Source organism: Dendrobates tinctorius, unplaced genomic scaffold (genome assembly GCF_039654945.1).
Source record: "Dendrobates tinctorius isolate UK_male_01 unplaced genomic scaffold, ASM3965494v1 ptg000107l, whole genome shotgun sequence".
NCBI classification, from domain to species: Eukaryota; Metazoa; Chordata; class Amphibia; order Anura; family Dendrobatidae; genus Dendrobates; species Dendrobates tinctorius.
Window position 1 is genome coordinate 46,387,531 of NW_027361775.1, and position 8,323 is coordinate 46,395,853.

Sequence of the window (8,323 nt, forward strand, 5' to 3'; positions counted from 1 at the left end):
CTGGAGGAACGACATGGCTCGTGCGTACTTGTACTTGCTCCTGCGTCCTCCAGATCCACTCGGGGCCCGCATCTCTTTATTGAACTCCTTCTTGAAACGATCCCTCACAGACCGCCACCGCTTCACAATTCTCTCCCCTGAAACGAGAAAGGACAAAGTGGTTAGTATACAACATCAGTGTTTCCCAAACTCCAGTCCTCATGGTCCCCAGGGGTCATGTTTTCAGGATTTCCAAAGTAAATAGAAATCCTGAACACATGATCCGTGGGGACCACGAGGACTGGAGTTTGGGAAACACTGGTTTAAATCAAGCAACCGGTACTGTATATACTTACGCTCTTTAATCTGGGCCCGAGCTTCGAGGTCCTCCCAGCGGTCCACAAGGAGCGAACAGATTTCCTCCCAGAGTCGTCGGGTAACGATCAGGTCAGCGTGGCGTCGGTCAGCCATATTCCAGAGCGGCTCCCTTTCTCTGACGAGATCGATGAGGCGGTCCACATCAATCCCTCCATCCTCACCGTCAGAGTCGGGAGCACGCTGTGAAGGCTGTTAAAGAAAAAGACAAAAATAACATAATTAGCCTCCACAAAAGAAATGAAATAAAAAGTGCAAAAAAAACAAAGCAAAAATATTTATACTTACACGCTGGTGACCGCCGCGTTGCTGTCGCCGACGACCCTGGGAGGCACTGCGAGGACCTCTTGGCCGAGCACCAGATTGGGAAGACTAGAGAAGAAAACAAAAAATGTTATGTCTTTGGATGTAGGCATTTGTTTGCTGTGTGTGGTCTGCAGAACATTGTTTTCTATGTGTTGTGTGTAGTGTGATGTTGTGTTTCTGCGTTTGATGCAAAAAACTTACCAATTGTGAGCCCACTCCAAGTGTCTGTCCACCCCTTCCTTCTTCTTCTGGGAGCTCCTCTTCATCTTGCGATTCCTGTTTTGAAATAAAAGGCAATGAATACACATATATTACAGAGATGATGGATTTTGGAAATAAAAACTTACCGTCAAACGCTGACGATGCGAGGGAGGGCTCCCTGAAGATGTGCTGTCTTCCTCATGGCCAGACTCCATGGCTGTGGGTGGTGTTTCTGCTGCTGCCATTGCTGCTGCTGCTGCTGCATCTATTGGGCGGCTGTTGAATAAAGAGAAACAAAGGGCCAATGAATATCTTGATATTCCATAGCCCTAGTTTGGAGGAATGGGGGATTTGATAATTACCGTCTCTCATCTGCTGCTGGACTCCCCTCCCGCTGTTCAGCATGCTGCTCCATTTGGGGTGGTGCTGATGGTGCTGCTGCTGCAGATGTCTGCTGCCTTCTCCTGCTCCTGGTTCTTGGCTTGGGTGGCATGTTGGGTGTGGCTGAGGGTCCCATTGTCCTGTGGGCAGAGCTACTGAGCATGCTCAGACCAAAGAAACCGGATCCGGCCGGCGGATCCGGCTGTTGCCGGATCCGGCGCATTACGGCGCTCATAGGCTTTCATTGTATGAAAAAGCCGGACACGCCGGATCCGGCGTGTCCGCCTTTTTCGACGGATACAAAAAACGTTACAGTCAACGTTTTTTCCAGACGCCGGATCGCGTCACATTGCCGGATCCGGCGAAAATCGGATGAAACGCATGGCCATCCGGCTCGATCCGGCTCTAATGCAAGTCAATGGGGGGGAAACCGGATCCGGCATTGCATTTCGATGGATCCGGTTTTAGTCAAAAGCGCCGGATCGCGCCTGAAGCAGAAAACCTGATGTGTGAAAGAGGCCTAAGTGTCCCCTGCCTGGGCCTTTGTGTGGAAGCACGTTGCGCAGACTTGCCAGAAGCAGATGGCATTTCGGACTCCTCATCCTCGACCTCTTCAAAAACCTCCTCACTTAGTGCTTGTAAGGTTTTTTGAAGCAGACAGATAAGGGGGACAGTCATGCTGACTAGTGCATCATCTGCACTGGCCATCTGCGTGGAGTCATCGAAGGCACGCAAAACTTGGCAGATCTCCCTCATAGTGGCCCAATCAGTGGTGGTGAAGTGTGTCCGGCGCACAGTGTGACTTGTTTGCGCCTGATGCAGCTGGTACTCCATTACTGCTGCCTGCTGCTCACACAACCGCTCCAACATATGTAACGTTGAATTCCACCTGGTGGGGAGGTCACATGTGATGCGATGTTCTGGCAGGCGGAATCGGCGTTGCAGAGATGCAATGCGCGATCTTGCCATGCTGGAACGCCGCAAGTGAGCACACTCTAGGCAAACCTTGTGCAGCAGTGCATCAAGATCCGGATAGTCCCTCACAAAGCTCTGCATGACCAAATTGAGCACGTGTGCCAGACATGGTATGTGAGTGAGGTTGCCTAGGCCCAGAGCTGCAACTAGATTTCGGCCATTGTCACTCACTACCAAACCTGGCTGGAGCTTCGCTGGCACAAACCACACATCGCTCTCCGGCTTGATGGCATTCCAGAGCTCCTGTGCTGTGTGGCTCCGATTCCCCAAAGAAATTAATTTAAGGACGGCCTGTTGACGTTTGGCCACACCTGTGCTCATATCTGGCCTAACAGGCTCATGCAGTGCTGATTCCGAGGAACTACAGTAGGAGGAGGACTCAATATGTACAGACTGCATTCCTGCAATCCTTGGAGTTGGCAGAATACGTACAGAGCCACTCTCCAGATCTGTACCCGGCTCCACAACATTGACCCAATGGGCAGGGAGGGAAAGGTATCGTCCCTGTCCATGGCTACTGGTCCACGCATCGGTGGTCAGTTGGACCTTGCTACTGACGGCGATTAGTAGCGCATTTTTAATTTTTCCCTCCACATGCTTTTGCAGGGTAGGGACGGCTTGCCTGCTGAAATAAAAGCAGCAGGGCACATTGTATTGTGGAACTGCCAATGACATCGAGTTCCTGAAGGTGTCAGTCTCCACCAGCCTGAATGACAGCATCTCAAGGGCCAGTAGTTTGGCAATGCCGGCATTCAGAGCCAGTGCTCGGGGATGGTTTGCCGAGTATGGCCGCTTTTTCTCCCATGCCTGTACTACCGATTGCTGGTGAGTGGCCTGGGAGTGTGCTGATGACTGAGAACGTGGTTCAGTGGGTGGAATTTCACTGGGTCTCTGGACAACAGTGGCAGAGGTTCTTCCATGGCGTTCCAGTGAGGAAGCCGAACCAGCTGTGTGTGAGCTGGAGGAAGAGGCCCCAACACGAGCTGAAGAGGTGGTAGGTGCTGCTGAAGGTTGGCCTACATCTTCAGTGTGTCTGTGTAACTCCACTTCGTGCTTGGTACGCACGTTTCCACATATTTGTGGTATTGAGGTTGCTCACATTTTTCCCTCGTTTAACTTTCTGATGACACAGCTTGCATTTGACAAAGCAAATGTAATCTACAACTGTGTCAAAAAAAGACCACGCACTGCAAGTCCTGGGAGCGCCCGTTTTGTGTTTTGGAAGAGGATTGCTCCTCACGGGTGCCAAAGTGGAGGCTACAGGCAACCAAGTCTGCCCCCGCCCTCTCCCTCCTCTTTTGACCGTTCGGGGAATCTCTTCCTCAGAGCTGCTCCCACCACCTTCCTGTGGCTGACGCCATGATGGGTCAAGGACCTCATCATCTCCACTCCCCTCTTCAAGCACCGGCTGGTCCTGGGTTGTCTCGCCAGCACCGTACTCACCAGAAATTGGCAACTGAGTCTCATCATCATCAGATGAGTACTGAGGTGTGCTGACAATAGGCACTGGCCCACCCACCTCTTCAGATTCAGAGGAACAAAGCAGTTGCGCATCACTGCATACTCCCTCTTCTTCACGCTCTAGAATGCTGCTTGGCTGGCCACCTCTTTCCAAGCCAACAGATTCTGAGAACAGAAGTAAAGATTGAGATGGCTCCTGTCCAGGGCTCTCAGACTGCCTGGGCAATTTGGCAGGTGGTGAAGAGACAGATGGTTGCTCTTCAGTGCTCTGGCCCTGAGAGGATGCCGAAGTCTTTGAAGTGGATGCGTTAGCTGCCATCCATCCGACAACGGCTTCAATTTGTTCGTCACGCAGCAGTGGGGTACGGCGAGGTCCTACAAAGCTGCGCATGAAGGACTGTTGCCTGGTAAAAGTGGGGGATGCCGGGTCACTGGTGGCCGCAGCAGACACCGAATCCCCACGTCTTCTCCCTGCTGAATCCCCCCGTCCTCTCCCTGCTGAAACTCCACGGCCACGACCACGTGCCTTACTCCCTGCCTTCTTCATCTTGGTAGACTGATAAAGATAGGCAGAAAAGTAAAAAAGGGGGGGCTTAGTGTTCTTATTCCTGAACACCTGCTAACCAGTATAAGAAACACTAATTTTGCTAAGAGTGTGTGTACTACACTTTAATATGATCTAATGTGGCCTACACAACTCTAAAGTTGAGTGTTTGGTGAACTTTATTTCCTTTTTTTTTTTTGGGGGGGGGAATAAAAGTATGTGACCAAAGTTTGAAAGCTATAGTATCACAAACTTTTTGGAGCAATTACAATGCAGGAAGCTAACCTACAATGCAATTGATGAGGCTCCAAAAAATAGGGTGATACTAGTCTGGCTGGCTCTGAAGGGCACAAGCCAGCAAAAGGGCTCCTCTATCTAATCCTATATAGTGTTTGCAACCAACCAATGATAATGGATGCGGATGGAAGCACACTAATATAGGAGCAAAAATCTGGACAAATTAGCTGCAAAAAAAGGACTATGTATGAGGCAGTGATGCACGCTGAGCGGACTACAACCAGCGGTGGCTGTAGAACACACTGCAATGTGAGCTGCACTCACACACAGAGAGACCTATCAGACAGCCAAAAACAGTGCAGAGAAATGGGCTATAGCACTGAAAGGCTGCTGAAAGGCTCCACTGTCCACTCCTTTAGTGTTTGCAACCAACGTATATGGATACGTATGGAAGCACACTATACAGGAGAAAAAAAAAGCAGCAATAAAAGAAAAATGTGTATGAGGCAGAGACACACGCTGGGCGGCCTACAAGCAGACGTGCCTGCAGGACACACTACACAGCGTGAGTCTGCACTCACACAGCCCTTGCATACAGCTATTAAAACAGTGCTGCTGGGCTAAAAAAAATGCTACAGTGGTGGATTATGTAGCCTGGGTAGAGCAATAGATATGTTTGATGATCGCTATTTCTCACTGTCCCTCACAGTCTTCAACAGCAGCCTGTCCCTAACTGAATTCACAGCAGAGTGAACCCGAAATGGCGGTTGCTGCGGTTTTTATAGTGCATCATGACATCATTTCAGCAGCCAATCACAGCCATGCCAGTAGTTAACATGCCTACATGCCTAACAGGATGTGCCCACACTTCTGAGGATCACCATTGGCTGAATCAAATCAAGCGGGCTCCTAGCATTATGGGAACTTCCGATTCCGGTATTCGACATGAAAAAAGTATCGGAACTAAGTATCGGAATTCCGATACAGCTAATATCGTCCGATACCCGATACTTGCGGTATCGGAATGCTCAACACTAATGTTCAGTAAATGCACTTAATACTTGGTAGGGGCTCCTTTTGCCTCAATTACTGCATCAATGCGGCACGGTATGGAGGCGATCAGCTTGTGGCACTGCTGAGGTGTTATGGAAGCTCAGGTTGCTTCGATAGCAGTCTTCAGCCTTTATTGGGTCTGGCATCTCTCATCTTCCTCTTGACAATACCCCATAGATTCTTTATGGGGTTAAGGTCAGGCGAGTTTGCTGGCCAATCAAGCACAGTTGTTTTTAAACCAGGTATTGGTACTTTTGGCAGCGTGTACACGTGCCAAGCCCTGCTGGAGAATGAAATTTCCATCTCCAAAAAGCTTGTCGGCAGAGGGAAGCAAGAAGTTCTCAAAAATTTCCTGGTAGATGGCTGCACTGACTTTGGTCTTGATAAATCACAGTGGACCTACACCAGCAGATGACATGGCTCCCCAAACTATCACTGATTGCAGAAATTCACACTAGACTTCAAGTAGCTTGGATTATGTGCTTCTCCACTCTTCTTCCAGACTCTGGGACCTTGATTTCCAAAAGAAAAGCAAAATTTACTTTAATCTGGAAACAACACCTTTGACCACTGAGCAGCAGTCCAGTTCTTTTTCTCCTTGGCCCAGGTAAGACGCTTATGGTGTTGTCAATTAGTCATGAGTGGATTGACACAAGGAATGTGAAACTTTTAGCCCATGTCCTGGATAGGTCTGTGTGTGGTGGCTCTTGAAGCAATGACTCCAACAGCAGTCCACTCCTTGTAAATCTTCCCCAAATATTTGAATGGCTTTTTCTTAACAATCCTTTCAAGGCTCCGGTTATCCCGATTGCTTGTGTACCTTTTTCTATCACACTTTTTCCATTCACTCAACTTTCCATTAATATGCTTGGATACAGCACTCTGTGAACAGTCAGCTTCTTTATCAGTGACCTTTTGTAGCTTACCCTCCTTGTGGAGTGTGTCAATGACTGCCTTCTGGACATCTGTCAAGTCAGCAGTCTTCCTCATGATTGTGGAGCTTAGCAAAACAGACTAAGAGACCTTTTTAACCCCTTAACACCCGGAGCTTTTCTTTTGTTTTGCATTTTTCTTTTTTGCGCCTCTCCTTCCCAGAGCCATACGTTTTTTATTTTTCCGTCAATATGGCCATGTGAGGGCTTATTTTTTGTCGTACGAGTTGTACTTTTGAATGACATCATTGGTTTTACCATGTCGTGTACTAGAAAATAGGAAAAAAATTCCAAATGCGGTGAAATTGCAAATAAAGTGCAATCCCACACTTGTTTTTTTGTTTGGCTTTTTTTGCTAGGTTCAATAAAAGCTAAAATTGACCTTCCATTATGATTCTCCAGGCCATTACAAGCTCATAGACACCAAACATGTTTAGGTTATTTTTTTATCAAAGTGGTGAAAAAAAAATTGTGCCATTTTCCGATACCCGTAACTTCTACATTTTTTATGATCTCGGGTCGGGTGAGGGTTTACTTTTTGCGCGCCAAGCAGACATTTTAGTGATACCATTGTGGTGCAGATACAATCAGTTGATCGCTCGTTATTGCCTTTTAACCCCTTCCCAACCTTTGACGCCATGTCGGCATCATGAAAAGTCGTGCCAATCCGACCCATGACTCCTATGTGGCATCATGAATTAATAGACCCCCTGCAGGTCGGGTGACCAGGGTCACTGAAAGGTCACCAGACCCGCACACACAGGACCCTTTCTCCTTCCCCCTGGGGGGGTGGCTTAGCCCCCACGTGGCTACAATCGCTCTGATTGGCTGTTGAAAGTGAAACAGCCAATCAGAGCGATTGTAATATTTCACCAATGAAATTTGGTAAAATATTACAATCCAACCATGGCTGATGCTGCAATAGCATCTGCCATGACTGGAAACACCAATCAGACCCCCCCACACCGACTGGCGGCGTCGACTGGCCGCCGCCATAGACCGACGGTCCTGATCGGCCCCCGTAGTCATCATCTGCTCCCCCTCCCCTTGCCTCCGCTCCCCCCACCTTCCAGTCACTCACCCTCACCCTCCACGGTGCCTCCGATGTCCCTCTGGCCATCCCGGTGTCTCGCTGTCCCGGATCATGGGTGCTGCCATCTTGGAAAATGGCGGGCGCATGCGCAGTGTGCCCGCCGGATTCTGACGGCTGGAGATTCATTCATTTATTTTGATCACTGTGATAAACTCTCACAGTGATCAAAATGAAAAAAGTAAATAAACCCCCCTTCATCACCCCCATAGGTAGGCACAAATAATAAAATAAAGAAAAAATTTTTATTTTTCCATTAGGGTTAGAATTAGGGTTAGGGTTATAATTAGGGTTAGAGTTATAAATAGGGCTAGGGTTGGAATTAGGGTTAGGGTTGGAATTAGGGCTAGGGTTAGAATTAGGGTTAGAATTAGGGTTGGGATTAGGGCTAGGGTTGTAATTAGGGTTAGGGTTGTAATTAGGGTTAGGGTTGGAAATAGGGTTAAGTTTACAGTTAGGGGTGGGTTGGAGTTGGGATTATGGTTAGGCTTGTGGTTAGGGTTGGGATTAGGGTTAGGGGTGTGTTGGGGTTAGGGTTGTGGTTAGGGTTATGATTAGAGTTGGGATTAGGGTTAGGGGTGTGTTGGGGTAAGGTTTGGAGTTAGAATTGAGGGGTTTCCACTGTTTAGGCACATTACGGGGTCTCCAAACGCGACATGGTGCCACCATTTATTCCAGCCAATTTTGCGTTCAAAAAGTCAAACAGTGCTCCCTCCATACCGAGCCCCGATGTGTGCCCAAACAGTGGTTTACCCCCACATATGGGGGATCAGTGTACTCAGGAAAAAT